The sequence below is a fragment of the Canis lupus genome, chromosome 33, assembly GCF_048164855.1.
Source record: "Canis lupus baileyi chromosome 33, mCanLup2.hap1, whole genome shotgun sequence".
Taxonomy (NCBI): Eukaryota; Metazoa; Chordata; class Mammalia; order Carnivora; family Canidae; genus Canis; species Canis lupus.
In genome coordinates this window covers 6683848-6699470 of record NC_132870.1, presented here as the reverse complement: position 1 = coordinate 6699470, position 15623 = coordinate 6683848, and the positions used below count along the sequence as shown (strand labels likewise).

Below are 15623 nucleotides of genomic sequence, written 5' to 3'. Positions count from 1 at the left end.
ATATTTCAGTAGGAGGGAGAGCAAATCAACAAGTAAGCAAATGAATGGACAAAGTTACTCAGAGAGAGAAAAGCATGTGAAGCATTTAAACACAGCCATGTGCCAGGGTGCCAGGGAAGTGGCTGCTTCCAAGAGGATGCTGGAGAAGCCCTCCCCCAGGAGCTGACCCTAGAGCTGAGCCCTGGGGGAGAGACCAGAGAGAGGAAGAGCAATCCAGATGGAAGGAGGAGCTGAAGATAAGAACAGATATGGTGTGTTCAAGGAAGAGAAAGGTGGCCAGTGCGGCTGGTCCATGTGGGTGAGGGGGGTGGCTGTAGAAGAGATTACAGAGAGGGGGACAGGCGCCACCTCAGTGCAGGGCTCTGTTAGACATAGCACCGAGTCTGGGTATTGCCTACATGCCATGGCAAGGCAGAATGGTAGTTGGGGCAGCAGTACGGCCTCATACATCTCAGGGACACAATGAAGCCTCAGACCACAGTCATGAGATGCTGGAGGTATTGTGCCAGATTCGGGATCACAGACCAGCCCCCGCCCGAGGCTGGCTCTGTGTGCATGTGCACGTCAAGGAGAGAGACTTGCCTGTGAGGGGGGGCCCTCGCCTACACCTCGGGCACTAGCGGCGCGGTGGCAGTCAGGTAGGAGAAACATCAGAATGCTTACTTCAGGCTCCAGAATCCTTGACCTTGGGGGGCTCTCTGTGCAGGCTCCAGCTAAGATGCTAAGATGCCTCGCCTCCTTCCTTGTTGTGGATCTAGGTCAGTGAGAGCTGGGGAGACGAGGAAAACCACCCATGAAAACACACCTCGAGGGAATGAAAATGTACTCGTCGGAGCAAGGGGTGTCCCCCTGTGGATGGGCGCGCAATCCGGAGGGCCGCCTGCCTCTCGGGTTACCCAACCCCAGACAGAGCAGAGACTCTTCATGCAGATTTCACCCTCTGTACAATGGGCTTTTCCTAAGCATTGCGAGGTGATCAAGCCTTTGTAAACAAAAACATAAATACTTTAAAAGCACACAGAGAGTGTTTATTCAAAGAAATACTTGGTAGAGTAGAGGGTACTTTTGTGAACATATAGCTATCAGGTGTTTTTCTTAATCTGAGTTTATTCTTCACTTAACTCTTAAAATACTACTATAGTTGAATATTAAAACAGAAACAATAGCCGGTAGTGAGCTATGATTAAGTCCGTCAGTACTTCACTACTGCATATAAAATGCCAGCAGTGTTATTCACTGGCCCCATTAAGAGGTCTGACACCGAACACCACCCCTAGGATGATGTTCATCATCCTCATATGCTTCCCCATTATCATGGTGCCATCTTTGCTGATTGGGATCAAAGTCCACCAGTTCCAGCTGGTCCATTTCATTAGTCTCTTCTACTTCCTTCCTCACAGGTAGGAGTTTTTCCAGCAAAGAAAGTTTATCAGGAGAGAGAAAGCCATTCTCAGGGAAGTTTACCTTAAATTCAATGATTAGGCAACCCTTCTCATATGGTCTGTGATCAATTGGCATGCCTTTCTTTAGCACACACTTGATATCCTCATGCTTGACAGTCTGACCTGGATGAGAGGTGATGATGATGGTTTGGTTGTCAAGAGTGTCAAGAGTTCGGTTGTCAAGAGTCAATATTGGCTTTTGAAAGCCTCACAGGGCTTCAACCAGCTGGATGTCCATATACATGAAAAAGTGTTCTCCTCATCGAGTAAAAACAGCATGGTCCCTTTTTTTTTCTTTTAAGCTTTGCAAAGTAAGTTTTATTGTTTCAGTTTTGCAAAGGAAAGTATTGAGGCTCAGAGAATTTATATAACATGAGCAAAGACAAATTGGCCATGAATGGGTTGTCTGGATTGCAGCTCAGATAGATTTGATTCAAAATACAGTAGATAGTTTTTCCACTTAGCATGCTGTCACCCATAGTAATGTAGTTAGTGTTGCAGATACAGGGAGCACACTGGAGAGGAGTCCAGCTTTAACATCCTGTGATCTTTCTGATGTCCTAACATAGTGAAAGTGAACTATTAACTTTTTTTAACTTTTTTTTTGAAATAACTTTTTTTGTATATTTTTTTTTATTGGAGTTCGATTTGCCAACATATAGTATAACACCGAGTGCTTATCTCGTCAGGTGCCCCCTTCAATGCCCATCACCCAGTCACCCCATCCCCCCGCCCACCTCCCCTTCTACTACCCCTTGTTCGTTTCCCAGAGTTAGGAGTCTCTCATGTTTTGTCTCTCTCTCTCTCTGGTTTTTCCCACTCATTTTCTCTCCTTTTCCCTATAATTCCTTTTACTATTTTTTATATTCCCCGTATGAATGAAACCATATAATGTTTGTCCTTCTCCGATTGACTTACTTCACTCAACACAATACCCTCCAGTTCCACCCACGTCGAAGCATGTGGGTATTCGTCCTTTCTAATGGCTGAGTAATATCCCATGTATGTACAGACCACATCTTCTACATCCATTCATCTTTGGAAAGACATCAAGTCTCCTTCCACAGTTTGGCTGTTGTGGACATTGCTGCTATAAACATTGGGGTGCAGGTGTCTCGGCTTTTCACTGCATCTGTATCTTTGGGGTAAATCCCCAGTAGTGCAATTGCTGGGTCGTAGGGCAGGTCTATTTTTAACTCTTTGAGGAACCTTCACACAATTTTCCAGAGTGGCTGCACCAGTTCACATTCCCACAGCATGGTCCTTCTGATCTAGAACAATAATAATATCTCCTGGTCCCAGTTCTGGTTCTTGGTCTCCTTCACCATGGAATGTTATCTTCTGGCTATCTTTCGTGCCTTTGTCATTATGCACTTCTAGAATCTTCTTCTCTTGAGCTATCTTCCTTCTGTTGCAGCTTTTACATCTATCTTTAGGACTGATCTGTTCCCTCTGGCCCTGGCACTCCATGCACACAGGTTGAATTGCTGATCCATTCCAGGTTCTATCTGATGAATTCTTTTTTTTTTTTTTTAATCTGATGAATTCTTATTTGCATTCCAGTACCTCGACAATTGGGACAACATTCAACTACTCTTTTCGTACTACCTTGGCCTTCACATTTATCGTAAATACATTCTTTTGCAAGCTGGTTTTCTTGTTGCACCATTCTATAGATCTTCTAAGGTTACCGAGAGCTGATGCACAACATTTTTACCTCCCCTTTCTTTCTGCAACCTTCCTCCTCATCCAAAGAACATATCAAAGATGTCTGTGGGGGAGCCAAAACCACCACCAGCTCCACTTTCTTTAATTGCCTGTTCTCCTCTTTTGTCATATAATTCCCTTTTCTTTGTATCAGAGAGCACTTCGTAAGCTTAGAAATCTGTTGAAACTTCTCTCCCTCATTTGGATTCTTATCAGGGTGGTACTTCTTTTTTTTTAAGATTTTATTTATTTATTCATGATAAACGTGAGAGAGAGAGAGAGAGAGAGGCAGAGACACAGGCAGAGGGAGAAGCAGGCTCCACACAGGGAGCCGGACGTGGGACTCGATCCCGGGTCTCCAGGATCAGGCCCTGGGCCAAAGTCAGGGGCTAAATCCTCCAGGGTGGTACTTCAATGAAGGCCAGTTTCCTGTAAGCCTTTTTCAATTCTTCCTGGGTGGCACTGGATTTGACCCTCAAAAACATCACAGTAAGTGGTTTCCTTCACCATTTTCTACAGCCAGTGAGAGGGCCGAGGCTGGTGTAGGGGAGCAGGAAGGAACATGGAGCATGTTGCTGGGCTCAGCTTGGGCAGCCACCACTCCTATGCATCTCACCGAGTGTTCTGGAAACTTTCTGCTATCCGATTTTATATGTTCATTTGGCTTCACATCTCTATTGGCAGAACTTTTTCTTTTTTTTAAGATTTTATTTATTCATCTGAGAGAGAGCGAGCAGGCAAGCATGAATTGGGTGACAGGCAGAGGGAGAGGGAGAAGCAGACTGCTTGGTAAGCAGGGAGCCCAACGTGAGGCTCCATCCCGAAACCCTGGGATCATGACCTGAGCTGAAGGCAGATGCTTAACCGACTGAGCCACCCAGGTGCTCCAACACTTGTTTATGATGAATTCCACACGCAGGGCTGTCCATACAGAACCAATTCTGACATATATTTTCAAGCTGTTTCATTCAGCTTACTTTTCACAAGGAAGATCCTGGGATGAGGCATCCAGACTGGGCACCTCGCGGTAGCCAGGCATTTCTCTGCCACCACTCAATTCCTCTCTTAGAACCTGCCAGAGGGTTGACATCAGGGGGCCTCAGAAGCAGAGTCTAATCCCTTGTTTTAAACTGAAGAAACAAAGGCTCAAATGTCTGAGCTGATTTTTGTTTATTCCCCACATTGTCTCCAAAACTGTGTATAGATGTCCAAGGACATTGTGTCAAAATGTAACTCCTTGACAAGCTGTTTCTTCCCAGACCTGCTACTGACTATTTGGGCTAAGCTAGCACTGAGTTGTCACTCTTTACTCTTTATTCTCACTACTCTCCTGCCAGACATTCCATGTTGTCGCTTTCTAGGTTTCCCAACCCACTGATTATTTTGCATTTTGGATGATTTCTTTCCCAGCTGCCTTCATTTGCATTTTTCCTAAATCAAATCTCATTGTGATAATTTCTATTCATATTTCCAACCTCTTTAGATCCATCTGTGTTATTTCTCTGTCTTCAGTGATGTCTGCAGCACCTCCTAATTTGGTAACAACCAAAAAACGTTATTAACATAATGTGTACCCTTGCTCCCAGTCATTAATGAAGGTGCTAAATAAAAATAGATCTCACAGATCCACTGGGGCCTTCCATTAGCTTCCCTCCCTCCCCCCGCCTTTCATTAGATATGAAGCTATTTTCATCTCTTGTCCTTATTTATCAAAGTTCAGGCTTTCAATCATCCTATCATATTCCTACTAGCGCCAATCAGAGCTCTTGTTACAGGAGTGTTTCAGGGATGCTGTTTTACATCTTTTATAAAGCTTTGAAGTTATAATGGCTACAAGAGCCATCAAATCAACAATTTTAATTAATAGCAAAATTTATGGTTTCATTTGCCAGAAGAAATTTCTAGCCTTACTTTTAAAAACTCTTTTAGAAGACAGACACATGTGATCATTTTCTACTATTGACTCTTCTGTGGCTTTTTGTGTAAATCTCTAGTTAGTTCCTTTTCATTTTTTTAAGATTATTTATTTATTTATTCATGAGAGACACAGAGAAAGATAGAGACATAGGCAGAGGGAGAAGCAGACTCCCTGTGGGGAGCCAGATGTGGGACTCTAACCCAGGACCCTGATATCATGGCCTGAGCCAAAGGCAGACGCTCAACCACTTAGCCACCTAGGCATCCCCTAGTTAATTCCTTTTTAATTTAAAGGTGCATAAACCCCTACGTGCTTGTGAAGAATATAAGAGATGTATAAGAAATGGCCCTTGTCAGAGGTGTTTGCAATCTGATAGAGCTGGCTAGACTTCTATATAATAAAGGGGAACTCTTACAAGACCACAGGGAGTTAAATTGCTTGAAAGCTTCATACTGACTCCTATGGCTTGAAATGTGAATATGACTAGGATTAAACCTAATGCAGGGCAGCCTGGGTGGCTCAGCGGTTTAGCACCACCTTCAGCCCAGGGCGTGATCCTGGAGACCTGGGATCGAGTCCCACATTGGGCTCCCTGCATGGACATACCTGTTTCTGCCTCTGCTTGTGTCTCTGCCTCTCTCTCTCTGTGTGTGTGTGTGTGTGTGTGTGCTTTTCATGAATAAATAAATAAAATCTAAAATAAACAAAAACAAAAACAAAAAACCTAATGCAGAAGGGAGTTTTGAGCTGGAACTTGAAGGGTGAGAAGGATTTGCAGAGGCGAGGAAGAAGGGGGAAGGTAGGAGAAACACGAGAGCAGAGGTGGACAGAGAGGAATAATCAAGACATATTGTATGGGGTCCCTGCATAGTTGAAAATTAGTCTGATTAACGAAGGAAACGGACTGCAGTCTGCTCTCGCATGTTGTAAACCCAGCTACCTGCACGATATCTCTCACTGGATGTCTCTTAGGCCTCTCAGAATCAATGTGCCAAAACCAAACCTGCGAGTCTTTCATCTCCCCCTAATGGTGCCAGAAATCTGGGCATCATTCAGGATTTCTCTATTTCCCTAATCATCCCTCACTCCAGTCTTTTAGCTAACATCATCTTCAAGTTCCACTTGCATCTTGCATCTGCACGCCTCTCATCTGTGCCACCCTCTGGTCCAAGCCACCACCATGTCTTGCCTATACTGCAGATGCCTTATAAACTGGTCTTCCTCCTTCAGCACCTGCCCCTTGCCATACTGCAGCCAGACAGAATTTATTGAAAATTAAACCACTCTCCAGTGAGAAAGAAAGAATCTTTCAGTGGTTTAGCATTGCATTTGGAATGAAATCTAGGCTTGTTACTCTGGCCTCAAAAGCCCTGAGTGATCAGGCTTTTGCATCCCAATGCTCTGCTTCCACCCCAAGCATATTTCACTACAGTTGTGACACTAATCACCTGAGTTGGTGTTGAATCCCACAAGGTCGAGCCTCAACCTTCCACATGACTGCCATCACTTTAGGTCCCAGCCACAAATAGGATCTCCAGGCCCCTTTTACCTCTGACCTACTGGCTCCAAAATCACACAATTCCCTCAGGTTTGAGAATTCACTAGACAGAACTCAAAAAAGTATTGTACTTCCTATTGCAGTTTTAATTATAAAGGATATCTGATTATAAAGATTCTGATTATAAAATCAGGACCAACCAAATGGAAGAGACACATAGGGCGAGGTCTGAGGATCCCTCAGGCAAAGCTTCTGTGCCCTCTCCCGGTAGAATCAAGGTGTGCCACCTGCCCTGCACATCATGCATTGGTCAGCCAAAAAACTCCTCCAAGTCTGTGTCCAGAGTCTGTACTGGCCCCAGGACTGAACTCAGTGTCTAGTTCCCCTCCCCTGGCGAAGTGGGTCTTTTTGGTGACCAGCCTGATGCGGAAGCTATATAGGGGGCCCCCCACTGTTATGCCACTAGCATAATAAAGAGACTCTTATCACTCAGGAAATTCCAAGGGTTTTTGAAGTTCTGTGCCAGGAACCACCAGGGACAAAGACCAGATACATTCTTCATTACGCCGTAATACCTCTCAGACTTCACTCTTGCCCTACTGCTGCACCCGCAACACACTGGTCTGGTCCCCGGACTGTGCCCAGTCCTCCCCTCTACTCCAGATGTTTCACTTCTTCCCCTGCCCCCAGCTCTTCCCAGCCTGAAGATTACCTGATTAGAAAGTCCTTGCTGAGCGTCCCCTTGTTATTCCCCATATGTATTTACTTCAAAACACTAATCTCAGTCTGAAATGATTTTATTTCTTTGACTCCATTAACTTTATGTTTGTCTTCTCCATACAACATATATTCCTTGAGGACAGAGCCTTGGTTGTCCTATTCCTTATCTCTTAGCACATACCAACAGTCAGTAAATATTTGTCACATTAAAGAATAAACAAAGGGATGCCTGGGAGGCTCAGCCGTTGAGCATCTGCCTTCAGTTCAGGGCGTGATCCCGGGGTCTGGGATCAAGTCCTGCCTCGGGCTCCTTGTGAGGAGCCTGCTTCTCCTTTTGCCTGTGTCTCTGCCTCTCTGTGTCTCTCATGAATAAATAAAATCTTATAAAAAAAAAAGAATAAACAAAGTGGGAAAGATAAGGATTATCAGACCAGTTGAAACTCTTTGATTGTCAAGAAGAAGAAATGTTTAGACTTGATGAGAAAAGTAGTAGGAAGAGATTGTTGGATAATGAGCAAGGTAGGTATTTGGGGAATATGAATCCGGGAAGGATGGTCGCAGTGTACCAGATGTATTGCACAGGGGTTAAGGACTGGAGGCAGGAGGAGTAAGAGGCTGTTAACAGGAGTCAGGCAGACTGGCAACAACTTGAGCAAGAATGGCAGGGTAGAAATGGAGTAGAAGGGGAAAATTGGAGATTTTTATAGAAAGCTTCCCTTGAAAAAAATTTTTTTTAGTTTTAACGTTTTATTGTGAAATAATTTTGGACTTACAGAACACTTGCAAAAATACCATGAGGAATCCTGTTTACCCTTCACCCAGATTCACTAATGGTTGACATATTGCCTCATTTGCTTTATTGTTCTTTCTCTTTCCATATGCATGAATATACATTCTTCTGTGTTAGTTTTTCTGAATCATTTGAGACTAAGTTAAAAACATCATGCCTTTTCATCCCTCAATACTTCACTATGTAGTTCCTAATAGCAAAGACTTTTTTTTTTGTAAGATTTTATTTGTTTATTCATGAGAGACAGGGAGAGAGAGAGAGAGAGAGAGAGAGAGGCAGAGACACAGACAGAGGGAGAAGCAGGCTTCACACAGGGAGCCTGATGCTTGACTGGATCCCAGGGACTCCAGGTTCATGCCCTGGGCCAAAGGCAGGTAGGCCCTAAGCTGCTGAGCCACCCAGGGATCCCACAAAGACATTTTATAAGAACATAGAAAATGGACCAAAATCAGAGGATTTAATGTTGATAAAATGCTATATCTAGGATCTTAGCCCAAGAACCAAGTCAAGATCCTGCCTTACAATGAGCTGTGATGTCCCTTTGGCCTCCTACCATCTGGAATATCTCCTTGGTCTTCCCTTGATTTTAGGACTTCAGCATTTTTGAAATGCACAATCCAGTTATTTTGTAGAATGTCCCCATTTTGGTTTGCTCATGTTTTCTCATACCTATATTCTGTACATTTTTGTCGGAAATGCTACATTAATGATCTTGTGTCCTGAGCATCAAATAAGATGCACATGATATTACTTTGTCTAATGATATCACTTTGTCCAATACCATTATAGGTGGTATGAACTTTGATCACTTAGTTAAAGTGGTGTTTACTCAGTTTCTCCCACGAGATGACCATTTTTCCTTTTGTAATAATAAGCAGTTTATGCTGAGATACTAAGAGCCTATGTAAATATTTTTCCTTCATTAACCTTTTGCCCAACAGTTTCAGCATACATGGGCAATTCTTGCTAGAATCAATTATTGTCATGGCACCTGCAAAACAGTGATTTCTCATTCATTATTTTCTACCCCTACATTTATTTACTTATTTATTATGGGCTCATGTACTCTTATTTTATTACATAATTTTAAATCCATTACTGTTATTTGTCTTAATGCCCCAAATTATTTTTCCGGGTTTGTTCAGTGCCTCCCACTGAGGCACCACAAATAGACTACTGTGTCCTTTTTTGACACATCCCCATTATTTTTGAGCAATTCTTTACTTTCTGGTACAACAACAAAATATATCACATTTCTCTTGTACTTTTCCTGCCCTAATCCTGACACCTGCCATTTCATCGGAGTCTTGACTCCTTTTAATGGGGAGTGATATTTAAAAAGCAAAATCTGGGAACAAGGTATGCCCTTTGCTGCTGGGCTGTCATTGTTTTCTAGGCCTTTCTTCTCTGAAATTTGGACTCATCGAGTGAAGGACATACAGCTCAGGAAACTAGAACATGACTTACTCAAAAAACTCCCAAAAGCCAAGTTGAAAAGATTCACAGGAGGCCAACTTGTCTACCAAGCTTGACTACCCAAGCCATTTTTAAAATGTGTGTTAAAAATGTGTTTCTCATCGTAAGAGAGCTAAACAATGGAGTAATAAAAGAAAATACAAAATGCCCCTTTCCTTCTTTGCAAACTTTAAGTTTTGTCAGCAAACAAGTTGGCTTTTCACACTGCCCAGCTTATAAAACCTCCCCCAGCCGAGTGCCAAATGAAGGCTACACAGCAGGTGGGAACTTGTCCTCTGGAAGCTACAATTTTCCAGGTGGTATAGATTTCTGCCAGGCCCTTCTTGGGGACTTTCTGAGCTCTTCTTACAGATCATCAATGTTATCTGGAAGGATATCAGTGCTGACCCAGTATCAACAATGGGGAAAGCACTGAATGTTTTTCACTGTTTGAAAAGTACAATGTTGGCATCTGAACTTGAGGAGATTGAATTCAGACCCCAGAGACCGAAATAAAGTCAATTTCAAATGAGCTTTATGGTCCCTAAAGAATGGAGGCAGGAGTGTTCTCTTTGACCCTCTTGATAGAATGACTCTTTTTCCAGACAAGATGTCATTCATTCACAAGACACACACACACACACACACACACACACACACACACTTTGTCTCTCTCTCTCTCTGTCTCTCTCTCTCTTTCTCTCTCTCTCTCTCTCCTCTATAACCTGCCTGTTGGAGCTGATGTGTTGATCCCAATTTGTCTTTTCACTACTGACGAGAAACAAAGATGTGTTATGAACACAAGTGGAATTCCCTTTGGCTATGTTTTGAGGCCACCTGGTAAATTTCCCCTTTTGAAATATTAAGTCAGTGACACAATTGAACTGAACTAGGAGACAGTACAACCACAGTGGTGGTGTCTGGTCAGAAGCACACATCAGCTTGCATGCAGCTAGGCTGGGGGAAAGCTGATCAGTGATTCTGGCCTCAGATCTGTTGAGTAGAACAAGCTAAATGCTGTTTACATTTAGCCTTCATCTTACTAACCAGTGGAAATTATGTGAGCCTCAAAAGACAGATTCCCCTATCACCATTTTAGAGGACTAGATTCAAGAATTTACTTTGAACATAAAAGGAAGTTAGAGGAAAGTAGTCCTGATGGAGCCCGTTGCTTCATAATCTGCTTCAATGGAGCTTTTGAGATTGATTATCTTTGCTAAAGTCCCAGATAATACTCAAAGGCTGTGCTTATGGAGAAAAATCACCACACGATCAATTTCAATTTCCACAGTCTCAGCAGGGCCCTGTTTAGGGATGTTATCTATGATGGAGAGTGAAGTATTAAAGGTATGACACACAGGGTGCATTTCAGCAAAGGCACTGTAGCACTAGTTGATGTGTGATTGGTTGAGTGTTACTAAGAACAAAGAGAAGAAGAGTGATGGAAAGATGTGGAACTGACTGGAGTACTAGATGAATCTGACTCTAGTGGAGCTTCTCCTAACAGGGGGCTGATGGCAGAAGCTGAGTGGTTTCACTTCAGGAGTATAGAAATGTTTTTAAAATCTGTTTACCCCATATTATAAAAGACAAACTTGTTTATTATAAAAATGTAAAAAATGCAGGCAAACTAAAAGAAAAAATTAAAAAATCCCCCACCATCTTGCTTCCCAGAGAGAATCACTCTAAACAGGTTGGCTAACTTACTTCCTTTATTTTTCCTATGCTTACACACACATTTTTACAAAAATTATATTTATTATTGTGAAAACTACTTTTCTCTTAACTACTTTCCCTTTCATCACTCTATGTCAGGATAACAATATCCTTTTGTTATTTGTTTTTTAATTCAAAACCAATAGATGCTTTTGTTAAAAATTTCTGAGTATGAGGTAAAATGTAAAGATGGTTCTCCTCATCTCCTCTTTCCCAATCTCACTCCCCTAAGGTAACCCTAAGACTTTTTTCTTAGTATTTCTCTCCCCAGAAACTTTCTGTCATATACACACACACACACGAATAGTATTCAGTCAATATATCACAAGATACTCAATGAAATCCTGTTATGTGGAAATTCAGGGTTTTTCCAGTTTTCAATGCAATGAGCATCTCTGTGGTTAAGTCTTTGCACACAACCATGATGATTTTGTTAAAATAAATTCTAGAAAGCAGATTGCTACATTGAAGGATAGGCATGATTTTAATGCTTTAGGTATGCCCAGCCCATTGCCCTTCACATGTTTGTGACAATTTGCCATTCTAATCAATTAGCAACATGAAATTTTTAAATTTTTTCTTATTTTCTAACGCTGGCGTTTTTTAGACTTTTGATAACACACATATAGAGGAGTGGACAAGCCACGAGTTGGACCTGCACTGTTCAATATGGTAGCCGCTAATCACACGTGGCTACTGAGCACTTGAAATGTGGCTAGTCTGAATTGAAGTATGCTACAAGTGTAAAAGACACACACAATTTCAAAGAGTTGGTACCAAAAAATAATGTGAAAAGCCTCGTTAATAATTTTATGTTAATCATATATTGAAATGATATTTTGAACATGTTAATAAGTAAGATATATTATTAAAATTAATTTTACTTATTTCTTCTCACTTTTTTTAATGTGGCTACCAGGAAAGTTTTCATCACATATGTGCTCACGTTATATTTCTCTTGGACAGCATGGAGTAGGACATGGTCTGGCTCCTGATAAAATAAAACCTACCACCTGAGCTGTATACTCCTGGTTTGCTCTCTTCCTCTGCCTCTTCTCCCACTCCCCAAAGCTGCCTGTGCCTCAGTTCGACCCTGGGCTTTTAGACCTAATGTAGCACTTTTCACCACTCCAATTCTTTGCCAGGAATGATCAATAAACTCGATAAAGGTGAGTGTCCACTTTTGAAGGTGATGGGGTTATGCATTGAGACTGTGATCTCCCAGAAGTTAGGCATAAACTCTGAGTCGCAAATGGAATCATTTGTCAACTGATTTGTTAGAACATGTAGGTATTTAGGCTTCAGAAATTGCTGCTGAGTTTAATATCATGCCCCTACCAAACTGTGCACACGGCGCACAGACCATAGAGAATCCACATACTTAAGAGGGTCAGTTCATTGATAGAAGTTTGCCATCTCTCTATGCCTTGATTTTGTTTTTTCTTTCCTGTGAAGCGAGGATGATGGAGCAGTGCACAGCGTTCCAGACAAGAGGAGTCAGCACTTTGGGAACACTGGGGGGAAAAGAGATTAGCAGGAGATTGCTGGGGCTGTTCCCTCTCACTCCCCACCTCCTGAAGTTTGCTCAGCCACCTCACCCTCCTCGTCAGCCCTCCACTCGCCCTTGCACACATATTGACTGTACCAAACACACCCTAGGTACACACAGCTTTTCATCAAAGACATATGCCGTTCCTGGTTGGCTCCCACTCCCAATCACTCCAGGATAGATGCAAAATCAGATAAGTAGGAAGGAAAAGGCCCTTGCATAAGCATGTGAATCTTGCTCCCTTCTCCCTGTTGTTGGTTTACCTCTTGTTCTTTGAGTCACTTTTTCATTGGAATCAGCTTTCGCATTAAAAATAAAAACAAGGGGGCAGTCCCGGGGCGCAGCGGTTTGGCGCCGCCTGCATCCTGGGCTGTGATCCTGGAGACCCGAGTCCCACGTCGGGGTCCCTGCATGGAGCCTGCTTCTCCCTCTGCCTGTGTCTCAGCCTCTCTCTCTGTGTCTATGAATAAATAAATAAAATCATAAATAAATAAATAAACAAACAAATAAATAAAAAACTATAACAGAAGATTTTGAAAAAATACATCTTAAAGTATTTGGGGCTCAATTACTTGCTTGACCAATTGGGAAGTGACCCAAACCCTCACTTCATCTCACTGTTGTAGTATAAGTGGCTTCTGTTGGGAAGGTATCCAGGCAAGAAGGATTAAAGCAAACAAACATCTTTGTTCCAACCTGTCTTCATTGTCCTACTTTTGTGGTGATTCTGTTATGCCGAACTGTGTGAGAACATTGAGGGCTGTGTGAGGAGTCATTGAGGACTTATCCCAAATGTTTCCAGTCCCTTGGAACTCTCTACTTAGGGTTCTTAAAAAATTGCATTGTGATAAGGAACCAATATACATTTAACAAGGAAAATGAGAGTTTTCTGTAAAAGACCTCCCTCTAAATTTGGAGAAGGAGGGAAATACTTTGTTAAGAAGAGAGTGAACTAGGAACTCAAGGAACATCATTTTTTTTTTCCATTACTGTTTTGACCAACCCAGCAAACTTGAGTAAGTCTTGTAAGACTTGATTTTGCCTTCTGTGAACTGGGCACAGAGTATCCGCCTTCCTTGCTGTGTTCATGTGGGCATGGCAATAAGCGAATGCAAAAGGAATAAATTATTCCTTGGGCTGTAGTGGTCTTTGACTGATGTTTGAAATTCCTTTCTAATTCCAGATTCTGTGATCATGACTAATAAATAGTTCCATTCTTTCCAACCCACCATGTTTAAATACTCTAGTAAAATCTAAAGACTTCTTTCTTATCTCTGTAAGCCAGGATATAATTTTTGCCTTGTACAGACTACCAAGAACCTCTTTTTTCCTTTGATATTCAAAGCTGAGCATGTAACTCATGAGGTCTGTCTACCTCCCTTCTGTCTGTCCTATTACCCGAGGGAGAAGCAGATTGAGAAGTTTTCAGGGTGCTATTGGATCAACAAGGTTGAGGAGCCTTCTAGCAGCATTGGATGAGTCCAAGAAACCAAAAACTCAACGAACCTCCTTTTGATTAAAGAAACTGTTAGGGGACACCTGGGTAGCTCACTAGTTAAGCGTCTGCCTTTGGCTCAGTTCGTGATCCTGGAGTCCCAGGATCCAGTCCCACCTCGGACTCCCCACAGGGAGCCTGCTTCTTCCTCTACCTGTGTCTCTGCCTCTCTCCGTGTCTCTCATGAATAAATAAGTAAAACTTAAAAAAAAAAAAAAAGGAAACTTAGAATTTTGAGAATAAAACCATTCCCTTTCTTCTCATCAGCAGGATGAAGCCAATATCTGTGAAATGGCAGATTTGCTAGTGAAAATATGACTAAGTTCTGAGTAGTATAGGATAAAACACTATGACCTTTTGATTTAAAAGGGCTTATGTACTATATATATTTATTTTTATTTTCAGATTATTTTTCCTATCAAAAGCCCTACTTCTCAGTGTGATTTGCCTGCTCAAAGCTTTGAAAGCAGTATCAGAGAAAAACGTACCTGAGTATAAACTACAAGTCTCGAGATCTCACCGGCCCGTGACTGTAGATGAGGTCTCCTTAACAATACCCTCCTCAAAAAAACAAACAAACAAACAAAAAACAATACCCTCCTCAATGCCATTGGCTCTTGTCCTGGATAGCTCACCCAGGACCTCCAGTCTCTTGACACCTTCCTTCAATCTCCCATCATGAGACGGTGGTAGGATGGGTCCCCCTCCCCCACCGTATACCCAAGCCCCACCCTCCCTGTGGGTTTGGCAGAATCTGCTAGACAATGCTTCTCCTTCCTTGGCCACCAGAGTCTCTCTTGGGATTCCAGTAAGTACTGCCTGTCCCTTAGACACTTCTGCTTCTACAGCCAGGCCAAGTACCTCAGACTCCTTGGGGAGCCAAAGCCACCCCACCTCCCTTCCTGTGACACACTGCTGGAGCAGTCCTCAAACAGTATCATTTGTGTCTTGGTATTTTGCAGAGATTTGGTGAAGTAGCTCATTGGGTTTTTACTTACTGGCTTCCTGCTCTCTGTAAGTCAGACAGGAAGGCCATGGAAGCATGAGAGAGAGAGATTGGAGCGATTCAAGCCAAGCCCCAACCTTCTTTCATACTGGAGGTTGCCCCTCCTCTCTGACAACCACTACTTCATCTTGAGACTGGATCTGTCTTTTCTTAACATGAGTGATCTCCTGGGAGACTTCAGTAGCCTCCACCAGAACTTTCAGGTTTCCCCTCATTCACTCAACAAGCCCAAACCTCCTGTAGAAGGCACATCCCAAAGATCCCTACAAAGTAAGGATTTCCTCTTGTTTTCATGGCAACCACTCCAAACCAACCCCAAGGATTGAA

At 42.6% G+C, this 15623-nt stretch overlaps 1 protein-coding gene and 1 long non-coding RNA gene across 2 annotated transcripts in view; one reads left to right on the top strand and one right to left on the bottom strand.

Annotated features, from left to right (window-relative positions):
- The window catches only part of SCD5 (stearoyl-CoA desaturase 5), a 150102-nt gene that overhangs the window by 96342 nt on the left and 38137 nt on the right, over positions 1-15623 (top strand). The gene's annotated exons all lie outside the window — the stretch shown is intronic.
- On the bottom strand, positions 11225-14357 carry LOC140623683 (uncharacterized). Its single transcript, XR_012023238.1, has 3 exons — positions 13799-14357; positions 13059-13255; positions 11225-12760 (listed from the first exon to the last, which is right to left on the bottom strand). It is a non-coding gene; the product is annotated as an uncharacterized lncRNA (long non-coding RNA).